The sequence below is a fragment of the Zootoca vivipara genome, chromosome Z2 (assembly GCF_965207765.1).
Source record: "Zootoca vivipara chromosome Z2, rZooViv2.hap1.1, whole genome shotgun sequence".
NCBI classification, from domain to species: domain Eukaryota; kingdom Metazoa; phylum Chordata; class Lepidosauria; order Squamata; family Lacertidae; genus Zootoca; species Zootoca vivipara.
The window spans coordinates 32,306,118-32,330,701 of NC_142585.1; the positions used below are offsets into that span (position 1 = coordinate 32,306,118).

The window sequence follows — 24,584 nt, forward strand, 5'->3', positions numbered from 1 at the left end:
CACACAGTAAAATTATAGGTACTAGTATTCATAAGGATATTCATGGGGTAAATATTTAATGCACAATTAAACATATATGGGCACAGGTGGTGCTGTGGGTTAAACCACAGAGCCTAGGGCTTGCTGATCAGAAGGTCGGCGGTTCAAATCTCCGCGAAGGGGTGAGCTCCCATTGGCCGGTCCCACCTCCTGCCAATCTAGCAGTTTGAAAGCACGTCAAAGTGCAAGTAGATAAATAGGTACCGCTCTGGCGGGAAGGTAGACGGCATTTCCATGCGCTGCTCTGGTTCACCAGAAGCAGCTTTGTCATGCTGGCCACATGACCTGGAAGCTGTACGCCGGCTCCCTCGGCCAATAATGCGAGATGAGCGCCACAACCCCAGAGTTGTCTGAGACTGGACCTAATGGTCAGGGGTCCCTTTACCTTTAAACATATATGTATTTTGTCTTATATATATTAGATAATGTATATATTGTTGTTTCATGGGGTAAGTCAGTTAATTGTACTATATACATAATAGTATTAAGATCATCATCCTTGTTCCTGGGATTCCACCATTTTGCGCAGGGGCCCTTTGATGCCTCATAAGTAGCATTTCAAGCTCAGCCAGAGGGGGGAAATGCAGGAGAGAGAGAGAGTTGTAGAAAGAGTCCCTTTTGTCCTTCCCCACAAAGGGGCTTTGAGCTGTGTTATCTGTTGGGCAGCAGCTCAGCGAATGGCCAGGAGGCCTCTGGATGCCAGCAGAGGAGGAACAGTGAGATCGGGCCAAGGCGGGGCTCCCTCCTCCTTCCAGGCACATAAGAAAGGAGCCGGTCCATCAGATAAAGTCCCTCTGGAAGAGACAAGGATCTCTCTCTTGCAGGCATTCCGGCTGTTCCGGATTGAGAACTTCATGCAAAACCAAGGCCTGCAGGGAGCTTTAGAAACCAGCCAGGCTGCCAAAAATGGTCCCTGGGGGCCTGGTTTTCGCAACAGGGCTTGAAGACACCCCCCCCCCCAAGCAAGCTGTCAACGTGAGGTATGGTGAACACGGCTTTTGTCTTACAGGAGCGACACCACACTGGCAGAATCCAAAGGGCACTGAAAAGATGCCACAAATTCTGCAGCAAGGGATCCTGCAAACTGCTGAAATCTTGCAAACTCAGCACAATTGCCAGTATTGTTGTCGTCCTTGTTATTTATTGCATTTCTATCCTGCCTTTTTCTCCAAGGAGCTCAAAGGCCCCCAAATAACCCTGCGAGGTAGGTTACACTGGGAGGCAGCAGCTGGCTGCAAGGTCTCCCAGGGAGCTTCATGGCTTATTTGGGGATTTGAACCCTGGTCTCCCCGCTCCTAGTCCAATACTAACCACTGTGTCACCACTGGCTGATGGCATTCAACTTTATGTGCTTCTCCTTGTGTTGGAAGGAGGGGGTTGTGGAGACCACTTGAGACAGCCACGGGAACTCTCCCCCCAGCCATGTCTCTGGTATTCTCAACCTGTATTTGCATCTAGAACAGAAAGAAGAGAGCCCTGCAGCTGGATCAGTCAAGGGGGGCCCACCTAGAACAGCGTGCTGTTCTCAAAGTGCCCACCAAGTGCCCCAAAGGGTACTTGGATATGAGCCTGACAGCAACTCTCCCCTCCATAAGTTCCAGCAACTGGTATTCAGAAGCATTACTGGTGGAGGCTGAACATAAAGAAGAGTGTGGGGGCGGGGGGGGCATCTAGACCAGCATCCTGTTCCTACAGTGGCCTAACCCCAAACTACTGGGCCAAAGCAATGTGATGCAGCCCCACCAAACTTCTATCAAACTTCCCTTGGTTGTTGCTGTTTTCAAGTTTGCTCAGATTTCACTTGCAAAAGGGAAAGGCCCCTGTGCCTTACATAAATCGATGCTATGACCTGCTTTTTGTGAAAAGCCAGTTAATTTTCTGGTTCAGAGCTCAGGGCAGCTAGGAAAAGGCCTTACAGAGAGAAGCTGTATTGGACCTGAGCTCCTGTGCTCTGGGCAGTTTGAAAACTGTGGGCGTTCCCCCACCCCCACCCCAAATTCCTCTCTCCAACGTTTCCAATCCAGGCCGCTTGAGGGTGGGGGAGGCGGGTGCTGTGGAATGACTTCCTGGTTCCCAGACTTCACATGCCAGCAGTGGCCTTTATTTACGGCCCTGGAGGCTTCCCTCCTGAGCATAAATCAGGAAGGGGGGAGGGGGAAGGTCAGCCTAGTTCCTGAGCATGGATGCAAAGGGCTTTTCCTATACAGTACTGTACTCCTGGAAGCTGCTGGACCTGTGTGTGTGAGCATGGGAAGAGTTAAAGAGGGAGCCTCTGGCCTCTGCCCAGTTCCCTCCCTCCCACATCACAATTGAACCAGGAAATAAACAAAATTGATGCATTTTTGTTTCATTTCACAGCTGGAAGATAGAATGATTTCCTCTATGATTTCCTGCTTCCAGAGGAGAGGTGATGGGCAATACAGAGGAAGCTGCCCTGTTACAGAGTCAGATCATTGGTCCACCAAGCTCTATATTGTAAACTCTGGCTGGCAGCAGCAGCACTCCAAGTTTTATGGCAGAGAACATTCCCAGGCCTGCGTTGAAACCAAAGACTGAACCTGGTACTTTTTGTCTTGCTAGCTTCCCCAGCCCTGGACTGAGAACCATGAGGACAGGAATCTTAACTCTATTTTTTAAGGGGAAAGCACCATGCATGGTTCCATACAGTGAGGGAACAAAGCAGGGTATAGATGTAAGAGAATAAATGAATACAAATGCAGACAGCAGCTTAATTCTCAGTTTGGGAATCTCTCGGCCTCTCCCCATCAAGCCTCCCCCCCCCTGCTATGGCAAAAATACCCAAGATTTTTGGCTGACTCTCTCAGAGCAACTTTCACACCTCCCAGAGAGTCCCAGCCAGGCCTCAACGCCTCTGCTGCTTGGAAGGGTGTGAAATAGCACTGGGTACCAGCCTATCAGATTGTGCTGGGCCTGGGATGCCAGGAAGCCAGCAGCCCTTGACACCTAAGTGAGAGAAGCAGAGAACTCCATTTGACACCAGTGGCTACTTTTAAGATGAAAGCACTGAGGTCCCTAGCAGAGTGCAGAAATGAGGATCCCTGCTGAGGGGATGATGCTTGGACCTAAAAGCCAGGCAGGTGTCTCCTTTTGTCTGGGCCTCATTCTAAAAGGCACTGGGGTCTCAGCTCTGCCTGGGCATCTCCTACTCTGACCCTGCCAGGGCCCAGGAGAGAGGGGTGTAGGGAGTGCCCCTGCCAGGAATCAAAAAGGGGGTCTGGGAATCAAAAGGGGAGACCCAGAAATGTCCTGGGACCTCAGAAGGCATTTGCATATATTGTATGAAGCCTATTATTTACATTTTGTGTAAACCTACATAAAATGCCATGGCACTTCTCCCCCCTGCTTGCTTCCTCATCTGCCAATTCCCCCCTCCTCCCCGTCTACTTCTCCTGGGCAATCCAGAGAGGCAGCGCTGAAGTCCCAGCAAACAATATTGCGAGTGGGCAAGTTGAGAAGGCGGGCTTGCTTTGTCTCTCCTGTGGGAGATGCACTCTGCCTGCTGAGGGGATGGCTGTCTGCTGGACGGGTGAAGGGCAGGGGGTGTTGGCACTGATGTCCCCCATGAAGCAGAGGAGGGTGAAGCATCTCATGGTCATTTTTGGGTAAAATTATCTTTTCCAAACAACTCACCTAAGAATCAGGAAAGAGTTTGTATTTGCATTGATTCAAATTACATTTGTAGAAGTATAATAAAAGTAATTAAAAGTAATAAAAGCAAAAAGACAAAAAACTCTACCAATGCCCCCACCCATTTTTCCCCCATAGTGCTCTGCTTTATTAATACTACTGTATGAATAGAAGACTGGGTCATTATTCATCTCTGTGAATTTTTATTTGGCCTTTTTCTGGAAAAAGATGTTTTTGCTTTGGAATTATTGGTTAACCCGAGAAACAGTGTTGCTCAGATAGAATGAACAAGGAATTGCAAAGTCTTTTTACAATTGAACACAAATTATTTTGACCAACTTGCAACAAGCTGCGAAAATTTCAGAGGCGCTCCTGCTGCATTGTTGTTTTGATCAAGCAAGCACAGCTAGGTGCTGCAGTTTTTACTTATATTTATAATATTGCTTACAACATGTCAACACGCATGGAGGTACAGAATGTAACCCCCATGCAAAACGAGGATTGGCTGTATATAGCTTTTTGTCGTATTCCCTTTCCCCCCTTTCTTCGGATATAAAAAATTTAATTTATAAATTATCTCTCCAAAATGTATTCTCACAAATCATGTGCTCAGAAGAGAAAAGATAGGAAGAATGAAAAAGGGGTCAACAAACACTTAACCCAGCAAACTGGATTAAGTGCAACTTCTAAAAACAACCACCACCTTTTCATTGAACTTACCTATAGAATTGGAGCAAGAAGAAACTGTTGGAAACCTCATCCCCAAACAAGGAGCAGTTTATTTGGGTAATCATGCAAAGTATTCTGATGGAGGGGAAGATGCAGAAAATGGAAATGGAAAACAGAAGTAAGCAGGCATACAGACGCATGTGGAAGTGAATTTGAAAGATGAGAGGGCTAATCGTAATGCAGGCTTTGACATTGGAGGCGCTATAACTGAGTTTCCATCTCAAAAGGAAATAGAAATGTATATTACATCCAGGACAGGAGTTGACATCATCTTAGAATTGTCAATAAAAGCTGAAGCTGTAAAATGGTACAAGCTTTTAAAGCACATCATCGATGTTGTACTCTTCTTAGGAGAACGTGGTCTATTACCGGTATTTTCTGGTTCATCCCATCGAATTGGTAATCCAAGCAATGGAATTTTTTTAGGACTCATTGAACTGCTCTCCAGGTGGGACTTCAGGAACATGTACTAAGTGTAGAGGAGTCCACAGAAAAGGATTGAGTGGTTTCAAGTTCATTATCTGACCTCTGACTCACAAAATGAATTTATTACAGAATGCTCAGATCTTGTGAAAAACAACAACATATTTTGCTTGAGAGGTAATCTGCAAAGTAAAGGGTCCAGTTGCGGACGACTCTAGGGTTGTGGCGCTCATCTCGCTTTACTGGCCGAGGGAGCCGGCGTACAGCTTCCAGGTCATGTGGCCAGCATGATTAAGCCGCTTCTGGTGAACCAGAGCAGCGCAAAGAAACACTGTTTATCTTCCTGCCGGAGTGGTACCTATTTACCTACTTGCACTTTGACATGCTTTCGAACTGCTAGGATGGCAGGAGCAGGATTTGAACTGCCAACCTTCTGATCGGCAAGGCCTAGGCTCTGTGGTTTAACCTACAGCGCCACCCGCAACCCTAAGAAATCTGTACTTTGCAGTAATTTCTTCCCATATGGAACAAACAACATTTCTTCTGAGATATGCACTTTTAAAAATTATGCTGTATTAGATTCCAGAACGATTTATCAGCTTTGCAGACTGTGGCAATGAAAAAGGGGAAGAAATTGCTCAGTTTACCGGTAACTGACACATTGAAAGAACATGCTATTCCTTCTCAATGACTGCAAAACTCAAGCCTACAATAATGGAACAAATATGGCAGGAAAATACAATGGCTCACAAGCAAAAATACAAGAACAATGCTGAACAGAACAGTGCTCATACAGAAAGTATATGTTTTACATTTTGGTGTACAATGTTATAGCTGTCTGCTTCAGTGGTGTTAAGCAGTTGGCAGAAAAAAACTGATTTCTTGTGGAAATATCTCACCTAAAAAGTGATGTGGAGAGAAAAGCTTTATCTTCCTCAGAGCAATATCCTGCTGACCTTAATGATGGGGATTATGGAAAATAAATGCAACATTCACCCTCAGCAAATAAAGCAAATTTTGTAAATGCACATTAGATCGGTTGAATTGGTTAACAGAGTACAGACTTGGTGATCTGTTTCCAAATGTCTGTGCTAACTTAAGAATACTATTAACAATTCCAGCAACAGTAGCTTCTGGAGCAAACTTCAGTTAATTAATAATTATTTAAGGTCTACAATGCCTCAAGGACGTCTTGTGGATTTGGCCAGGCTAAGTATTGAATCAAACATTGCCAAGAACAATTAATTTTTGTGCTGTGATTTGAATTTTTCCTCAAGAACGGCCTAAAAAGCTGCTTGTTTAAAAAGTAAATAATAAGTTTTTCTACCTTTTTAAATTTTATTTTACTAATACTAATGCCTTTTGATGATTTGATCTGCATTGCAGTATAAAAAGATGATTCAACGTGAATTATTTTTCCTTATCTGTGTTGTAGCATAAACAAATATATTCATATCAAATGTGGTTTCTTATCTCTGACCTTATTTTATTTGTTTATCTATTTTTATCATGGAGCGTGCATAAGAGCATAAGGCCTTAAATTCAGAAAGTTAACAGAGAGCTCTGCTGCAACTTTCTCTTGTCTTCTGTACCCTTTTTGACCTTACAGTCTGCAGCTCATGGCATAAAACCCGTGTGGATAAAAACAGGAAGACCACTGGAGAAGGGAAGAGGCTCAAAATAAATGTTATACACCTCCTCCTCCTGATAATATTCTTCTCGGAGGCCCTGGCCCCAGGAATCCTGGCCGACCATCACTATGGGAGCCACTGTGGTGTAGGTATGGGACCTGGCAGAGCAGGGTTCATATCCCTCCCCCCCCCGCCCCCCAGTCAGCCATGGAGCTTACTGGGTGAGCTCCCTCTCAGCCTAACCTATCACACTGGGAAGTTGTGAGGATGAAATGGGGGGGATAAGAAATATGTACGCCACCTTGAGCTCTCTGAAGGAAAAAAGTGTGATATAAATAAAATAACATAAACAAGAACTTATCTGAAGTGTCTCTAGATGCTGAGTGATGTATAAGACTAGGTTTCCCCGCTAAAAAATAATGTCCAAAATTAGGGGGTGTCTTATACATGGATAGTGTATACATGGGTGGATTTTCTTAAATCTGGGTCCTCCAAGATAGGGGGCGTCTTATAGAGGGGAAAATACAGCCCTTCTGCTATTGGAAGTTTTGTGCGGGGGCCATATAGGTGTTTGGTCTGATCCAATTAATCCGTCCATGGAGAGAACCTAAGAAGAGCCCTGCTGGATCAGGCCAAAGGCCTAACTCATCCAGCATCCTGTTCTCAGAGTGGCCAACAGGATGCCCATATGTGAAACCCACAAGCAGGACCTGAGCACAACAGCAGCTCTCCCTCCTGTGGCTTCCAGCAACTGGTGTTCAGAAGTATTGCTGCCTTCAGCTGGGGTGGCAGAGCATAGCCATCAAGAGCCACATCCTCCTCCATGAATGTGTCTAATCCTCTTTTAAAGACACCCAAGTTGCGTTGACCATCTCTGCCTCCTGTGGGTGGGAGTTCCATAGGTTAAATCTGTGCTGTGTGACGAAGTCCTTTCTTTTATCTGTCCTGAATCTTCCAACATGCAGCTTCATTTTTTTTTTTTTAGTCAGGAACTTCTTCTCTTTTTTGCCAAATTTTCGCTTTGTCCCACCAAAGTTTTTAATGCCAGACATTGTGTCAGTTGCAAATCTGACAACTCCGGGAGTTGTTGAGCTGTCACTGGAAACATGAAATGTGTGGTTTGCTTTGTTTTTGTATCGCCACATATTTTACAATGTTGACTTTTTGTTATGGACGACGGCCAAGACTAATAAATGAAACTAACAATGGATGGGGGGGCTTGCCAACTTTTTTGCCCTCGCACAGTTCCTCTGCCTAGGACAGGTGCACAGCAGATCATGGGCAACATCTCCACACTGGCTATTGCTATGCCCAGCTGCGCCTCTATCTGGTTAGGGATAGCCTAGCTTCTGTTGTCTATCCTCTGGTAACCTCTAGGTTACATTACTGCAGCACATTATATGTGGGGCTGCATCTGAAGACGGTTCGGAAACTTCAGCTGGTGCAGAATTCAGCAACTAGGTTGCTCACTGGGGCAAGACAGTTTACCCTGTTTCTCCTAAAATAAGACATACCCATAAAATAAGCCATAGCAGGATTTCTAAGCATTTGCGCAATATAAGCCATACTCCAAAAATAAGACATAGTGATAGGCGCAGTTCTGGAGGGCGCCAAGGAAGAGGCAAGGCTGGACGCATAATAAAAAATAAGACATCCCCTGAAAATAAGCCACTGTGGGGTTTTTTTTTTAAAGGAAAAATAAATATAAGACGGTGTCTTATTTTCGGAGAAACACGGTAAGTATATAACATCAATCCTGGCCTGGCTGCACTGGCTGCCAATGAGTTTACGAGCCCAATTCAAAGTGCTGGTTTTGACCTATAAAGACCCATGCGGACCCTGTGATCATCATCTGAGACCTTGCTGGATCAGGCCAATGGCCCATTTAGTCCAACCTCCTCATGGTGGGTGACCAGAATGCCCTTGATGGGAAGCCCACCAGCAGGACCCGGTCTCAAGAGCAACACTCTTTCCTCCTGCATTTTGCAGCAACTGGGATTCAGAATCTTTACAGACTCCACCTGTGGCAGGCAGAGCATAGGCAAAGAGATTTCGGTAGCTCTGGGGCAGCAGAGCTCTATGGAAACAAAGGTGACATCACAAAAGAAAGGAGGAGAAATGGATAGGAGTGATCCTCCTTCCTCCACAACAACCGCACCCTTTCCTTTTACAAGGCTCCCGTCACAAGAGAGGAGACTGCCCTGCTGGCTAATGATGTTTTTAGGCACCTTGGTGTGCTCTACAAATGTCAACCTCAGGGAGGTGCTCCGAAAGTGGGCCCTGAGGCCATGTTGCTGAACGGACTTCTTGCTCCAAAACAGGCCTTTCCAGAGCCCAAGAGAAAAGATATTGCTGGACAGAGAGACATGATGCTGGCAACCCTTCAAGGGTTGGACTTCTGAGTAAACAGGTAGGAAGGGGCTGCCCACTTGAAAACCCATGCCAGATGGCCACCCAACCTCTGCTTTAAAACCTCCAGTGAAGGAGAGTCTACCACCTTCCGAGGGAGTCCGTTCCACTGTTGAGCAGCTCTTACTGTCAGAAAGTTCTTTTTGATGTTCAGATGGAATCTCCTTTCTTGTACAGTGGTACCTCTACTTACGAATAACTCTACTTACGAATGTTTCTACTTGCGAAAGGAGCTCTGTCCGCCATCTTGGATGCGGTTTAGATAGGATTTTTTCTACTTACGAATTTTTAGATAGGTTTGCTTTGACTTACGAATTTTTCTCCCAATGCATTCCTATGGGATTCGACTTACAATTTTTTTCGACTTACGAATGTGCGTTCGGAACACATTAAATTTGTAAGTAGAGGTACCACTGTATCTTGAATTCTACCCTCTGGAGCAGGAGAAAACAAGCTTGGCCCATGCTCCATGGGGCTCTCACATCTCCTCTCAGTCTCCTCTTTTCCAGGCTAAATATACCCAACTTTCTCAACCATTCCTCATGAGGCTTGGTTTCCAGACCCTTCATCATCTCAGTTGCCCTCCTCGGGACCAATGTGCTTCTGAAACTGGGGTGCCCAGAATTGGACACACAACTCCAGTGGGATGTGTCCTGTTGACTCAGGACAAGCTTGTGGTCTACTAACACCCCTAGATCCCTAGATCCCTTTAATGTGTGCTGCTGTCATGCCTGGTGTCCCCAATCCTATCCAGCACCTCTTCTCACTTGTGAATGCCTTCTTAAAGGATGAGGAAACTTACACACAGAGAGATTCTGCCAGTGATCTGATTCTGATCCAAACAGTTGTTGCAGATATCATAACTTGACCCCTTTATCCTTTCTCTGCTCCCTGGTCCAGGTCCTCTTCAGTTGCAGGGGGAAGTTATGGTGTGTGTGTGTGTGTGTAATTTTCTCCCAGCCTCCCAGAATATAACTGCCTGGAGTTGCATTTAATGAGTTTAGCCAAAATGGGCTGGCTGGAGTGCCTTCTTCCTGCAAGGCGATGGAGGAACTCAATGGCAGACCGATGTGGCCCAGACAATGCCTGCCATTGTCCCGCCAGCTCTGTCTGCCAAGGCTCAGCCGAGGGATGAATGGGGCTTGTTTCTGCCGTGCGTTGCTGGTTTATTTATTTATTTGCTTGTTTAAAATGTTTCCATCCCGCCTCCAACTTAGAGGCAGTTCACCACCATTGTTAAAATAACAACGCCCACCCTTTATTAAAAACACACACACACTGCACAGTCAAAACAATGAGGTGGCATTCAACCTTGCATGCAGGAGCTCTTTGGTTCAACCCTCAACAGCATCTCCAGGTAGGGCCAGGAAAACTCCCTCCATGAAACCCTGGAGAGCTTCTGCTTCCAGTCAGTGTAGACAACACTGAGCTAGATAGATTATTGGTCTGAGTATACAACAGGTGCTTATTTAAACCATCCCTTTCTTTAGAACCTTGAGGACTGGAATCTTATTTTAGTTTGGAGGAAGATGTACCACAGCTCTGTGGTACAGCATCTGTTTTGCATGCAGCAGGTCCCAGGTTCCATCCCTGCTGGCATATCCAGGTAGGGCTGGGAATTTCTCCTGCCTGAAACCCTGCCAGGCACTGTCAGTCAGTGTGGGCAACACTGAACTAGTTGGACCAACAGTCTGGCTCCGTGTTTGGTTTTAGCTCATCGGAGAGCTGCTGCCAATCAGTGTATGCAATACTGAGCTAAATGGACCTATGATCTGCAACTGAAGCCGCACATGACCGAAACATCTGAAATGCTACAGAGCTGCTGTTGCCAGTCTGTGCGTGCCATACCAAGCAAGATGAACCAAGGGTCTGATTCTGTACAAGGCAGCTTCCTGTCTTCCCACTGGCCTGAGTGGCTCCTTTCTCTGACTCAGCGTGATGTGGCTGCTTCTCCACAGCTTCTGTGTTCAGATCCTTACCAACAACCCTGGGTGCATTTTGACAGGTGGGAGGGTGCACAGCAGGCCACCCACAAGGGTGCTGGGTTGGGAGCTGGCTTTCCCAGGCTCTGCTGCAGCACCCAGCCTCTCTCTCCACCCTTCCAGGATCTTATTGCCGAGGGAGACCCTTTTCTCTCTTGCTGTTGCCTCGAAAGGGCCTGTGCGAAGCCTGGACGGGTGCCAGGGGGAGGGGCGATGGGCAGGTGGCAGCCTGAGCTGGCACTTCCTCCATCCCTGCCCTTGCCTGAGCCACCATGATTTGAATCCCCACAAGGCCTCTTGAGGGCAAATATTCTCTCAGCTGGGCGGGATCTGCCCAGACTCATCCCGGGAGCGACGTGGAACCGGAGACAGAGGAACGTTCCCACCGGAGCGCTTCCAAGTCCATGGCTTGAGGCACTGTGTTCTTGGAGGGAGAAAGCAATAAACAGGTGGATGCAGGAACACCTGCCAGGTCCAGCGGACAGTCTCAACATGCGTAGGTATGGCCTACGGGCCAGGAGAAAGGCGGTGGCTTTGAGTCGGAGAGGAAGCCTTCTGAGGTTGTGAGCTACTTGGCTGCCTGGATTCTGGTAATGGTGGCCCCAAGCGCCAGTCCTCTAATGAGAAGGGTGTTTCCAGAACTCCAAGGCAGCTTTCATTTGAGGGTGGAAAGATAAAGAAATAAATCACTGGAGCGGAGTGTCAAGGACTTCTACACCTGGGGCTATAAGCCAGCCGGGCTTTTCTATAGTCAACACAGAGTTGCTCCACCAGAACAAGGACGTTCCTCATCAACTCAGGGATTTTCTACCTGAGAAGTTTTTAACCTATGGGGCAACCCTTGAGCTTGTATCGCTGGAACAGGGGTGGCCTTTCTGTGGCCCCACAGGCCTTATCCAGCCTGCTGGTTGGTTCCTTGTGGCTTCCACAAGACCCACAGACAACCCCGCCGAGGGCTGTAGCTCAGAGGTGGAGCACCTGCTTTGCATACAGAAGGTCCCAGGTTCAATCCCTAGGAGCATCTCTATGTAGGTCGGGGGAAATGTCCCCTGCCTGGAACCCAGGGGAGCCATTGCTGCCAGTTAGTCGACAGCCCTGAGCAAGATGAACCAATGGCCAGACCACTGATCCATCCAGCTCAGTACTGTCTATGCTGACTGGCAGCAGCAGCTCCTCCAGGATTTTCAGACTGGGAAACGTTCCCAGCCCTACCTGGAGATTCCACCGGCAACTGAACCCGGGGGCTTCTGCATGAATATCTGGGACTCTACTAAGGAGCTATGGCCCTTCCCTTACACATGAAGTGAGGTTCTAGTCATCGTTCTGAACCAAGGGTGGAATTGAATAGGAGCATAGGAAGCTGGCTTCTACAAAGTCAGACCATTGGTTCCTCTAACACAGTATTATCCTGTTGACTCTCCAAGTTTCCATCTACCTGGAGATGCTGGAAACTGAATCTGGACCTTCTGCATATAAAGTGTAACAATAATATCAAGCAGTTGCATCCAACTAAGCTGCACTCAAGAGTATATCTATTGAAATTAAGGGGCTACAACCCAAACCTTATTATTTCAGAGTGGTATTTTCTTCCTTTCTCCCCCTTCTCATAGCGCTGGAGCTGTCCCTAGGCCTGAGCCTCCCTCTGACAGAGGCAGCATATCAGGGCCCTTTGGGCCCCCTGTGATAGGTGTCCTTTGTGTTCCTCCTGCTATGTGTTTCTCCCACTATATAGGAAGGAGGTGCCATGGCATCAGGATGATATCCCAGAGGAGGAGGAAGTCTGGATATTGTCATAGGGGACGGATAAGGGGATTGGCAGAGCAGTTGGTCTCCTCCTTGGGTTCAATTTTGGGAGGGGAGGCACTGGAGATGTGCGTGAGAGAGTCCAAAACTTGCAAGCTAAATCTAAAGTTATTTGCTTCAAACAAATGAGGGATCTCTTGCAAGCACACTCCCAAAAATAATATAATCCACACGTGATGCACCTCCAGCTAATGGCGTTTTATAAATTCTGCCATCCAGCTTTTGAGGGTGGCTTTATATCAGGGGTAGCTAAGCTTTCTTTAGTCTGAGGTCCATATTCACATATGGCAGCATTACAGGTGCCACACAGTACTCATTCCACACTTGTAAGGAATCAGTATTTTAGCATGGCAGCAGCTACATAGAATCATAGAATCACAGAGTTGGAAGGGATCCTGAGGATCATCTAGTCCAGCCCCCTGCAATACAGAAATATGCAGCTGTCAGTTAAGGGGATTGAACCTGCAACCTTGGGGTTATCAGCACCATACTCTAACCAATTGAGCTATCCATACATGCTGGAACTCCCTGTTGACATCAGGTGGCCACCTTTGCTGCACTCTTTTTGGTGCTTGCTTAAAAAAATTATGTTTAGGCAAGCGTATCCAGACACACGTAGAAGTTACATATGTTTTTATCTCTTGTTAGCTACAGTTGATTTTGATTCAAAAATCTCTTTTTAATAGGTTCCCCTCCAAAATGCTAATGCTTTATTTTATAGCCTTAAAGGGCTCAGAACTGCAATACCTCAAGGACCACCTTTCTCCATACGAACCTACCTGGACCCTGAGAACATCTTTGAGGGCCTTCTTTGTGTGCCTCCTCCATGAGAACTCTTGAGGGTGGAAACACAAGAACGGGGCCTTTTCTGCAGTGGCTCCCCGTTTGTGGAATGCTTTCCCTAGCGAGGTTCAGCTGGTGCCTTCATTGTACACCTTTAGGCGAAAAATGTTCCTCTTTAACCAGGCCTTGGTCTGATTGATATCCGATGTCCTTTTAAAATGTGTTGTGGAAGCAGGGATAACTGGGTTGTCCTTGTTTTTGTTTTTATAATGTATTTTCTGTTTTTTTATATTGTGATTTTATGTTGTGAACTGCCCTGAGATCTACAGGTATAGGGTGGTATACAAATTTAATAAATAAATAAAAATAATAAAAATAGTTTTGTACACTGCTTAAGAGGTGGTTTTTTTTAAAGCATCAAATGGCATATAAAGGTAAAGGTAAAGGGACCCCTGACCATTAGGTCGTCATGACCGACTCTGGGGTTGCGGCGCTCATCTCGCATTATTGGCCGAGGGAGCCGGCGTACAGCTTCCAGGTCATGTGGCCAGCATGACAATGCCGCTTCTGGTGAAACCAGAGCAGCGCATGGAAACGCCGTTTACCTTCCCGCTTGGAGTGGTACCTATTTATCTACTTGCACTTCGACGTGCTTTTGAACTGCTAGGTTGGCAGGAGCTGGGACCAAGCAACGGCAGCTCACCCCATCGCAGGGACTCGAACCGCTGACCTTCTAATCGGCAAGCCCTAGGCTCTGTGGTTTAACCCACAGCGCCACCTCTGTCCCCAAAGGGCATATAAATGTTGTTAAATAAAAAAGCGCTCTGCTCCAGTCTGGCTACTTGCAGCCAGAGGGAGGATCTGTTCCACAGTGCCATCACTGCAGGTGGCCAGGGGGAAGTACTGCAACTGTCAGATCAGCAGAGTCAGGCAGCTCAAGGGGCCAGGAAGATTTGGCCTGGTGCCGTAAACTGCTGGCCTTGAGCGACTTTTGACTCAATGACAGACTGAAGCTCTGCTTTCTCTATACTGTATGTTGCCATCATCAACCATCCTGTCTATGCCTCTGTTGCAATACTGAACTGAATTTGTCAAAGCTGGGCTCAGCTAGTTTTATTTTGTTTGTTTTGGATGTTTAACCATGATATCCCATACTTGCTTTCTTTTTTGCAACTTTGGGGTCAAGCTAGACACCTTCAAACTATGCTAGCAAAGCAGCCTTGGTCTTCAAATAAATTTTGGCTCAAGACTCTTTGTATGCTGAAGCCTGGGATTTAGTCGCATTCCACATTTTGCATTCAAATGAAACCATCAGAGACAATCCAACAAGTTTTAACATGGTGCAATGTTTTGATTTGAGGATGGCTGGAGGCTAAAAAACAAAAACAAAAAGGCACAAGAAATTCTCCTCTGAAGAATCAAACTCCTCCTTGGAACAATAACAAAGGTGACATCATCAATATCACCATTGGGCTTCCTTTGTTATGGAAGGAGGCAATTAATGAGCCAACAAGTGTGCTCTGGACTGCTTGCAATCTCAATTTATCACTGTTTACATGCTTTGCTTTTTTTTTATTTGCTCATAAATGTCCCTTTGAAGTTACAACGGGTTTATTTTTACCCAGCCATTGCCTGTCGAAACAGCTGCTATAACCCCGTTTTGTCCTTCCTGGAGTAGAAACAGCAAAGAAGAACAGCCTTCTCAGTAGGAAGAATGGGACCATGGGGATAAGGAGTCAATTTTTTTAAAGGACGTCTGGTTTAAAAATAGGTCAAAAAGTTAGGTACCTGGGAATTTGGCTGACTATTTGAAAATAATTATATTAAATTGTAGACGGAAGTTAAGAAAGAGTTGGAGATATGGGGAGAATGCAACTCTCCCTGTTAGGCAAAATTTCAGCCATTAAAATGAATATATTGCCTAGGATGCTGTTTTTATTCTAAACAATCCCAATTGTAAACAATTAAAGCTTCTTCAAAGAATGGAAAAAAGATATCTTTAAATTTATCTGGCATGGAGAAAAGTTAAGAATTAAACATAAAATTATGATAGATACTAAAGAAAGAGGGGACTTTGCTCTGCCAGATTTGCATGTGTATTATGAGACAACTTGTTTGTGTTGGTTAAAAGAATGGATTGTATTGGACAATTGCTGACATCTTAGATTTAGAGGCTCATGACTTAACATTTGGCTGGTATGTATGTCTCTGGTATGGGAAGGCTAAAATCTACAAGAGTTTTATGAACCACATCCTTAGGAAGAATCTGCATAGAGTCTGGGAGAAATATAAGAATCTGCTGAAAAGAAAAACACCTTTATGGCTATCTCCATACCTGCCAAGTCTCCCGCTGAAAAATGCAGGATCAGCAGCAGTGCGGCACCGAAAGTTATATAGAAGCAACTTCCGGGGCCGCTCTTCCCATGTGTGGGCACCGGAAATTGGGCAGAGCGGCACCAGAAGTCACTTCTACGCATGCCCGGCGGCCATTTTGGTGACTGATTTCCGGTGCCCACAGATGGGAAGAGTGGCACCCAAAATGGAGGCTCCCTGGCAGGTAGAAAATCCGGGGGATTTCAGGGATTTTTCTCCATTCAGGAGAACAGCGGGAAACGGATTAAAATCTGGGGGTTTCCCACGAAAAACGGGATACTTGGCAGCTAAGGCTATCTCCCATTGAAGCAATTATGATTAAGAGAGTTAATATGGAGAGACAATGGGTGTCTTACAGGGAACTGCTGGATTTTACAGTGGAGGAACCCAAACTGAAATCAATGGAAAACTTAAGGAGCCATGTTATGGATTGGTTACAATATCACCAGTTATACAATATGTTTAAATTAGATAGAAAGAATGGATTTCTGGACCAAAGCTCACAATTTGAAAAAGAACTTTTACAAAATAAGGATAAACTTTTGTCTAAAATGTATAATTTTCTATTAGAATCGGAAACAAAAGATGAGCTTGTTAAAGCTTCAATGACACATTGGGCAAAGATTTGAAAGGTTACAGTAAAATATGCAGGGATGTATATGTAAAATGAAAGACAAGAAGGGAAGTCATTGGATATTTGAAAGTGTAAAATTGAAAATTTTAGGAAGAATTTCAGTGATTAAAATGAAAGTATTGCCAAAAATGTTATTTTTGTTTCAGTCAATCCTAGTGATGAGCAATGTGAGCTGCTTCAAAGAATGGCAAAATGATATTACAAGATTTATCTGGAAAGGGAAGAAAATGAGAATAAAATATAAACTTCTTACTGAGATTAAAGATAGAGGAGGTTTCTCTTTACCAGATTTAAAATTACTGTATACTTTGAGGCAGCCTGCATTTGCTGGATTCGGGATTGGATTAAATTAAAGAATATAGAACTGTTAGACTTGGAAGAGCATGGTTGGCATGCATATTTATGTTATCAGAAGGCAAAAATCCACAAAAGATTTCATAACCATATAATAAGAAATGCAATTTTTAAGGTATGGGAGAGATTGTTGTTGTTTAGTCGTTTAGTTGTGTCCGACTCTTCGTGACCCCATGGAACATAGCACGCCAGGCACTCCTGTCTTATGGGAGAGATATAAAGATTTAATAGAATAAAACACACCATGGTAGATATCCCCAGCAGAAGCAATATATTAAAAAAAGAGTAAATATGAGGACTAAATAGCCAACATATACAGAGCTGTTAACCAATTAAAGTTAAAAGAATCTGAGGAAATTAGAGAGAAGGTAACAGATTGGTTACAATATTTTCAAATAAATAAAAAAAATGATAAAAAGAAAGGTTTTAGCTATACAACATCAAGATTTCAAAGAGAAATTGTAGAAGATAATAAAAAAATTACTGTTGAAAATGTATAATTTGCTGTTGGAATGGGAAACCAAAGAGGAAGAGGTTAAGTGTGTACTGAAAAAATGGGCAAAGGATGTGGGACATAATATATAAATGAGTGACTGGGAAAGCCTTTGGAAGATGGACTTGAAATTTACTGCATGTTTCTCACTTAAAAAGAACTATATGAAAATGATGTACCGATGGTACATAACTCCAGTAAAACTTGCTAAAATGTATAGAACAAGTTCCAATAAGTGTTGGAAATGCAGAGAAAAGGAGAGTACATTCTACCATATGTGGTTGGGAATGTAAGGTTATTAAAAACTTATGGGAAATGATCTATAATGAGTTGAAGAAAATGTTTAAAATAACTTTTGTTAAAAAACCAGAAGCGTTCTTACTAGGATTGACAGGAACTGAACTTCCTAAAGAACAGAAGAAAATACTTATGTATGTTACAACAGTAGCCCAGAGATGGAAAGAAGAAAAGATACCAATGAAAGAAGAATGGCAAATCAAGCTAATGGACTATGCAGAAATGGCAAAATTAACAGCAAAGCTCAGGGACTATGACAATGAGAGGTTTAAAAAAGAGTGGGAACCGCTTATTGTTTATGTGCAAAAATACTGTAAACAAGTTGATACATTGGCAGGATTTTAAGTAAATGCTTGCAACTAGTAGAAAATTAGATAAAATTAAGGGAAATAATAATTGGAAAAGTATAAGTATGGAAATGCAGAAGAATTTGGTTAATATAAAGAACCAGAGGGAAGTCTAGAGATTTAAAGACTCTCAAAGAGAAGGTTTGTGAAAAGGTACTTCTATAAATTTAGATTTGGTAGAAATGTGAATTAATTACTGTTTTTATTTGTGAAAATGTAAATTAAAAATTACTAAAAATTTATTTACAAAAAAGAGAGAAAATTTGATAAAGAGAGAGAGAGAGAGAGAGAGAGAGAGAGAGAGAGAGAGAGAGAGAATGAATAATGGGGCCATGGGCATAGCCCGGGGGGGGGGAGTCAGGGGTCAGCTGTCTCCCCTAATTCAATAAAAATATATAGCTAACTGAGATTCAGCCCCCCCCAACAAAAGGCCTGGCTACACCCATGAATAGGGCAGCCACTTCAAGCAGCAGACTCTGTAGCTGGGGTCGGGGGCTGCAACCCTTCCTCCCAGGGCTTTCCGCCTGAGCCCCCTGGCCATTGAGTTGTCTCTATCCTCTTACTGCCCCACAATATCAGCCCCCTGTCTGGTGTTGCTGTGATTCCTGCCTTGCAGGGGGTTGGGCTAAATGACATTTGGGTCCATTCCAACTCAGCAGTTCTATGATTCTATAATGCTTCAGGACCAGTCCCTTTACTCAGGTGCTTGGGCTGATCACATGGTTTCTGATGTTCTGCCCATGTATTACAGGGTTTTGCCAACATGACACTCACCGGGGTTCAAAGACCAATTACCAGTACTATTTTTCTACAGCAGGGTCACTCTCTCTAGCTCCCTAGAGCTGTCCAACAGCATGATAGGGGAGCTAGTAGTCATTGGGAATAAGCCTCCACACCTTTTGTACGGATTGGATGGGCTCCCAGTGTCCCTCTGGAGAAGGTACACAGGAAAAACCCTGAGGAGGAGTTATTCTGTCTGCTCCAACACTCAGCAATTAGGAACACTGAGTATCTTCTTTTTCAAGAGAATGGGGTGCAAGTTCTGTTACGTGCACTAGAACTTAAAGGAAAATGCAACTTGAGCCTTTCCAGACGAAGATATTGGAGCACTCCAAATCGTTTGCTCATGCCCATGCCCAGAAATAGTAGGTATAGAATAGATGAAAGGATTACACATGCAGATCTGCACTGCTTGTTGCAATGTTTATCTATCTATACATCATCTATCTTAGCTTAGTTTAGCTTAGTTTAGCTTATCTTATCTTATCTTATCTTAGAAGGGCGTGTATCTGTGAGTGGGTGGGACTGTGACTACCATGCAGGGACCTGCACTTCTGAATCTGCCCCTACACAACTGTGGCTTGGCCTCCAACCCCACAAAACCCCCTCGCTAGGGGATGAGAAAGGAGGGCAGGACATATGCTTTCTCCTCCAGATGGCAGAAAACATTCCTGCCTTTGCACACCAGAAACTCAGCTGTGGCTGAGGAATACCAGCGGGGATGGAGAGGGTCCCAGATTGCTCCAGGATGCCCATAATAGGCTGGGAGGATGGAGACATCTGGGACAGGCCAGGGAGCAAGGCTGGGGCTCATCTCTCTCCAATAAATGTGGGAGGCTGTTCAAAGGCTTTCCTCCAAATCTCTGTTTACCCTCCTCTGCTGTGTAAACAGTTGGGGGGGGGAGATTGTGGAGGCTTTGAGGTGGGAGCAGCACACAGGAGCCGCTTGAGCAAATAAATAAGGCATGAATGAGGAGGTATAGGAGGCCAACGACAGGAGGTCAGAGGGCTATCAAGGAACAGGAGGGAGTGGCCATCAATCCTTGGGACCAGAGGGGAAAACAGATGGAAGGATCAGTCAGTTTCAGTTCCCTTGCCGAACTCATATCCAGTTCTTCACATTTCCTCAACAGTTTTCTATTAATTTATTATCGTGATTATCATGTGGCGTAGTGCTTTGAGTGCTGGACTAGGACCTGAGAGAATCTGCTTCAAATTTCCACTTGGCCATGAAACTCACTGAGTAGCATACATGATTCTCCCCACCCCATTTTAACCCTACAACACCCTGCGAGGTGGGTTAGGCTGAGAAGCAGTCACTGGCCCCCAAGGTCACACCCAGTGAGCTTCATGGTTGCGTGCAGATCCGAACCCTGGTCTCTCCCAGGTGCTAGTCTGAGACTCTAACCACCACGCCACATTGGCTTGCTTCTTCCCTATTTTTGTTTTGGAACTTAATCATGGCTGGTTCTCCTTTCTATCTGTGGAAATGCCACCCTTTCAAGGCCTCTCCCTGATTTCAAAGAGATGCATCAGCCAAGTCACTAGCCCCAGTCTCTTCCGGAAGAGGGGGCTGGCTGGAGCCATCAAGATCTGCTCCGAACAATCGTTTCCTTTCCCAGGCACCTTTGGGTTGGAGTGGGGAGGGGGGAGAATGCAGCAGGGCTTTTGAGATACAAATGGAGCAGCTGAATCAACACCTCCCTCCTCAGAGGGGTCTGCCCCTCCGAAGATAGCTGGATCTGGCCTGGAGAAAGAGGAAGTGTGAGCAGCAGGATGAAATTTATAGGGGAGTGGCCCAGGAGACTGACTTAAGGTGCTTTTAAAAAGGGCTGTCCTCTGTTGGAAGCACAAGGGGTGGGTGGGAGGGAATTCAGATTGCATTTAAAGGCAAACTGACCAAACTCTTGGAATTTTGCAGTGCGGTTCTTCAGCCAAGTCATGTGTGCAAAAATGCATACAAAGTGTGCATAAAATATGTATATATTGGTAAATAGCAATATATGAAGATGCATTATGTATCTTGCAGAAATGTGTATTGTTGTTGTTTAGTCGTCATAGTCATGTTATATCATGAACATAAAGGCTGCTGGATCAGACCAGTGGCCCATCTGTTTCAGCATCCTCTTCTCACAGTGGCCACCCAATGCCCCACAGACATGATGCAGCTGCCTCGGGTGGCGGAATCCTGTAGGTCAGCATCCCCACCTGCCCATGCACACACAGTGGTGATGGTGGCAGTGGAAGCTTCCTGTGATATCTCATGGAACTCTTGTAGGATACTGCAGATCTCCACAAGACCTTGTGGAAGTTCTACAAGATTAACAAGATCTCCCCGTAAGTGAGGCTTGGGATGGGTGTGTGTGTGTGTGTCTGATGTGGCACCTTCCTGTTTTGCCTCAGGTGGCGAAACAGGATGGTCAGGCCCTGTTCAGAAGGAAGCCCACAAGGAGGGCCCACTAGTTGTTGCTTTCTCCGTCATCTGGTAGACTGCTGCTGGGTGTCGCTGTTCTGCTCTCATATAGACCACTCAATGGGGAGCCAAAGCTGGATCAGGGCAATGGCCCATCTAGTCCACCGTCTTGTTCTCACAGTGGCCAACCAGCAGCTTCCAGCAACTGGAATTCAGAAACATTACCACCTCTTAATTGTGGAGGCACAGCACAGCCATCTTGGCTAGTAGCCACGCAAAGCCACATCCTCTTCCATAAATTTGCCCGATCCTATCTGAAAGCCTTCCAGGTCGGTGGCCACTACTGCCTCCTGTGGGAGGGAGTTCCACAGTTTAACTATGCTATATGAACAAGTCCTTTCTGTTATCTCTCCTGAACCTTCCAGCATTCATTGGACTTCCCACAGAGTCCCGGTGTTAGGAGACAGAAGGCGATAGCTTTTCTCTGTCCACTTTCTCCACTCCCTGCATTAATCCACTCCCAGCGTGTCAGATCAGATCCCTGGGCTGGAGCTCAGCCACCCCACCCCACATGTCAGAGGGCCAGAGTTCCTTTGCATCTCCCTGCCTGGCTGGCGTTTGCAGCCTTCCTGGCTCCCACACCTCCCTTTCCTGCCCCGCTCCCCTCCCCGCTTCTCCAGAGAGCTTCGCCCCCACCTTAAAAGGGCTTCCTCAGAGGGCTGCTCCTGATACGGCCCACTGGAGGCCTCCCCGCCTGAACTTCCTCCGTCTGCTCCATTCCTGAGAAATCCCAGACAGTCTCTTGCAGCAAAGGCCCCCAAAGGACTGTGGGGGAAAAACGCCTCCTCCCCCTCCTGCAGGGCTCGCGTGGAAAAAGCTTCTGCTGCAGTTGTCCTGGCAAAAAGAAGAGGAAAATGTGGTGTGGGGGAACACACACACACCCTGTGGAATTTGCTTTTGGGGGAAGATTCAAATCACACTCAACACCTCCTCCTCCTCCTTCAGGTGTGTGTGTTTGGGGGAGTGGAACAAGAATAAGTCTGGGGTAACACTGTTGTTGTTGTTGTTGCTGCTGCTACTACCACTAATAATAATTTATTTATGTAAACACTGCTGGATTGTAAAAAGAAACACAAGCCTCAAAGCGTTTTACAAAAAAAAAATAACAATAAAATGATCAATAAGAAAATGATCAATGAGAAGACTTCCAAAAAGTTAAAATAACGTTAAACGTTAAAATGCGCATCACCTTTGAAACACCTGAATAGCATAAAAGGAGGATGTTTTTAGCAGGCACTGAGTACAGCAAAGGTGCCTCCTGCCTGTTGAAATAGGCAGGGAGTTCCAAAGTGAACGCTACCACGCTAAAATAATAATTTATACCCTGCCCATCTCTTGGGCGGCTCCCAACAGAATATTAAAAATACAATAAAAGATGCATAATGGATATTGTATGTCACCTGTAGCAATGCCAGTTCCATCAAAGGAAGTGTATATGATTGGCATATAGGGGGTAAGTGAGCTTGTAGGTATAACAATGATGAGGGGGAGAAATTCAATTCAGTTGATGTTTAAAGGCAAACCAAGTTAATGTGCACTGCCCAAAACTAATTCTCCAAATTTTGCAATGCAGTTCTCCAGCTCAGTACTGTGTACATAAATGCATATATTAGGGGAAACTGTCAATGAAAAATGAATAATGAAAATTATATACAGGAATATACTAAATATGGAGAAATAGTTTCCAAAAATATGTATGTTCATAAAAAAATAGCTTACAAAAACGTGTTCATTAGGAAAAAATTGGACTAAAATGCTAACGAATTCTCTTAAAGATTTAAAATAAAGATAAAAATAATAATAGCAAATTATTATTTGCTGCAGAAATGTAAAAGTAAAGGTAAAGGGACCCCTGACCATTAGGTCCAGTCGTGACTGACTCTGGGGTTGTGGCACTCATCTCGCATTATTGGCCACACGGAAACGCCGCTTACCTTCCCACTGTAGCGGTACCTATTTATCTACTTGCACTTTGACATGCTTTCAAACTGCTAGGTAGAGGACTGAAATGGAGGTGGCCTTCACACAGCAGTTTATTCTGTTTTAATTTCAGCATTATAATCATTTACAAATAACCTGGAAATGAGTGCTAAACTTGCGCTGTATCCCAGTATATTTCTAGAAATGGCTTTTAAGTCACATGAAAGCTGGAGCATAAGTGTAAGAGTCCTGAAGCTGGATCAGGCCAAAGGGGACTCATCTATCCCAGCATTCTGGGTAGTCATCCAGATGATCCATAGGGAAATCTGCAAGCAGGGCCCAGTACAAGAACACTCTCCCCTCCTGTGGATTCCAGCAACTGTTGTTGTTGTTGTTGTTGTTGTTGTTGTTGTTGTTGTTGTTGTTGTTGTTATACCCCCTGGGTTTCCCCAGCCACTCTGGGTGGCTTCCAGTGCTTTCAGAAGCATTGCAGCCATCAACCATGGCATAGCTGCCAAGTTCTCCCTTTTTTTAAGGGAAATTCCCTTATGCTGAATAGGTTTCCTCGCGAGAAAAGGGAAAACTTGGCAGCTATGAGCCATGGAGGCAGAGCCTAGCCATTGTGGAAGTTGGTGGCTATCAATGTTGGAGGAAAGTGGAATGCTTCCCTCTCAGTGGCGAAAGCTGTGGGGTAGGCGGAGTGCTGCCTCTTACACTTCCACCACCTGAGGTGGTGTCTGAAATATGCAAGCCTCTGTGTAAGTTAACTCCACCCCTAAAAGTTGAGCCTTTTTTTTGTTCTCTCCAGACAATATGTCTGTTTTCTCTCTTTCATCTCCACTCATCCTGCAAATAGTTCCTGCATAAATAAAGCCTTTGAACTACAGAAACTGCAAGTGATCTTTTCAATCCAGTTCACCCTAGCAGCTGCAAGGTCTGTTAAAAATCACTGCTTCCTGTGAGAGTCAATGTCACAGTTGAAATTAAGTGCTGTGTGAAGGACTTTCTTAAGTATGCTTAAGGATGATTCAAGGAAGGGACAAGGGGTGTTGCTGGGTGACTCTGGTGTGCTGTCCTAAGACATTCCAGAGAGCCATTGGCAGGAAGGATCCTATAGCTGTGCTCTAAGCCAGAGACAGTTGCAAGAAGGCAGTCTCTTGGTACCCATCCACATCTCACTGAGGATGCAGCATGGCAGCTGAACAGCTTACATTGATTTTCCATTACACACACACACACACACACACACACACACACACACACACACACGTACATGTCTGCATTGGCGAGGGTTGCTGTTGTGCTCAGATCTTGCTTGAGGACTTCCCATATTGGGCATCTGGTTGACCACTGTGAGAAGAGAATGCTGAACTAGATGGGCCAGTAGGGTTCTTAATGTCTTATAGGGATGCGGGTAGAACTGTGGTCTAAACCACTGAGCCTCTTGGGCTTGCCAATCAGAAGGT

At 45.2% G+C, this 24,584-nt stretch overlaps 2 long non-coding RNA genes across 2 annotated transcripts; both read left to right on the forward strand.

The window, feature by feature from the left end:
* The first annotated feature begins 749 nt into the window (after nt 1-749).
* LOC148686620 (uncharacterized) lies at nt 750-6,303 on the forward strand. The gene is made up of 2 exons (XR_015948694.1): nt 750-1,019; nt 2,398-6,303. It is a non-coding gene; the product is annotated as an uncharacterized LOC148686620 (long non-coding RNA).
* A 3,880-nt stretch (nt 6,304-10,183) lies between these two features.
* Nucleotides 10,184-13,838, forward strand: LOC148686621 (uncharacterized). Its single transcript, XR_015948791.1, has 2 exons — nt 10,184-10,236; nt 13,351-13,838. It is a non-coding gene; the product is annotated as an uncharacterized LOC148686621 (long non-coding RNA).
* The last annotated feature ends 10,746 nt before the right edge of the window (nt 13,839-24,584 follow it).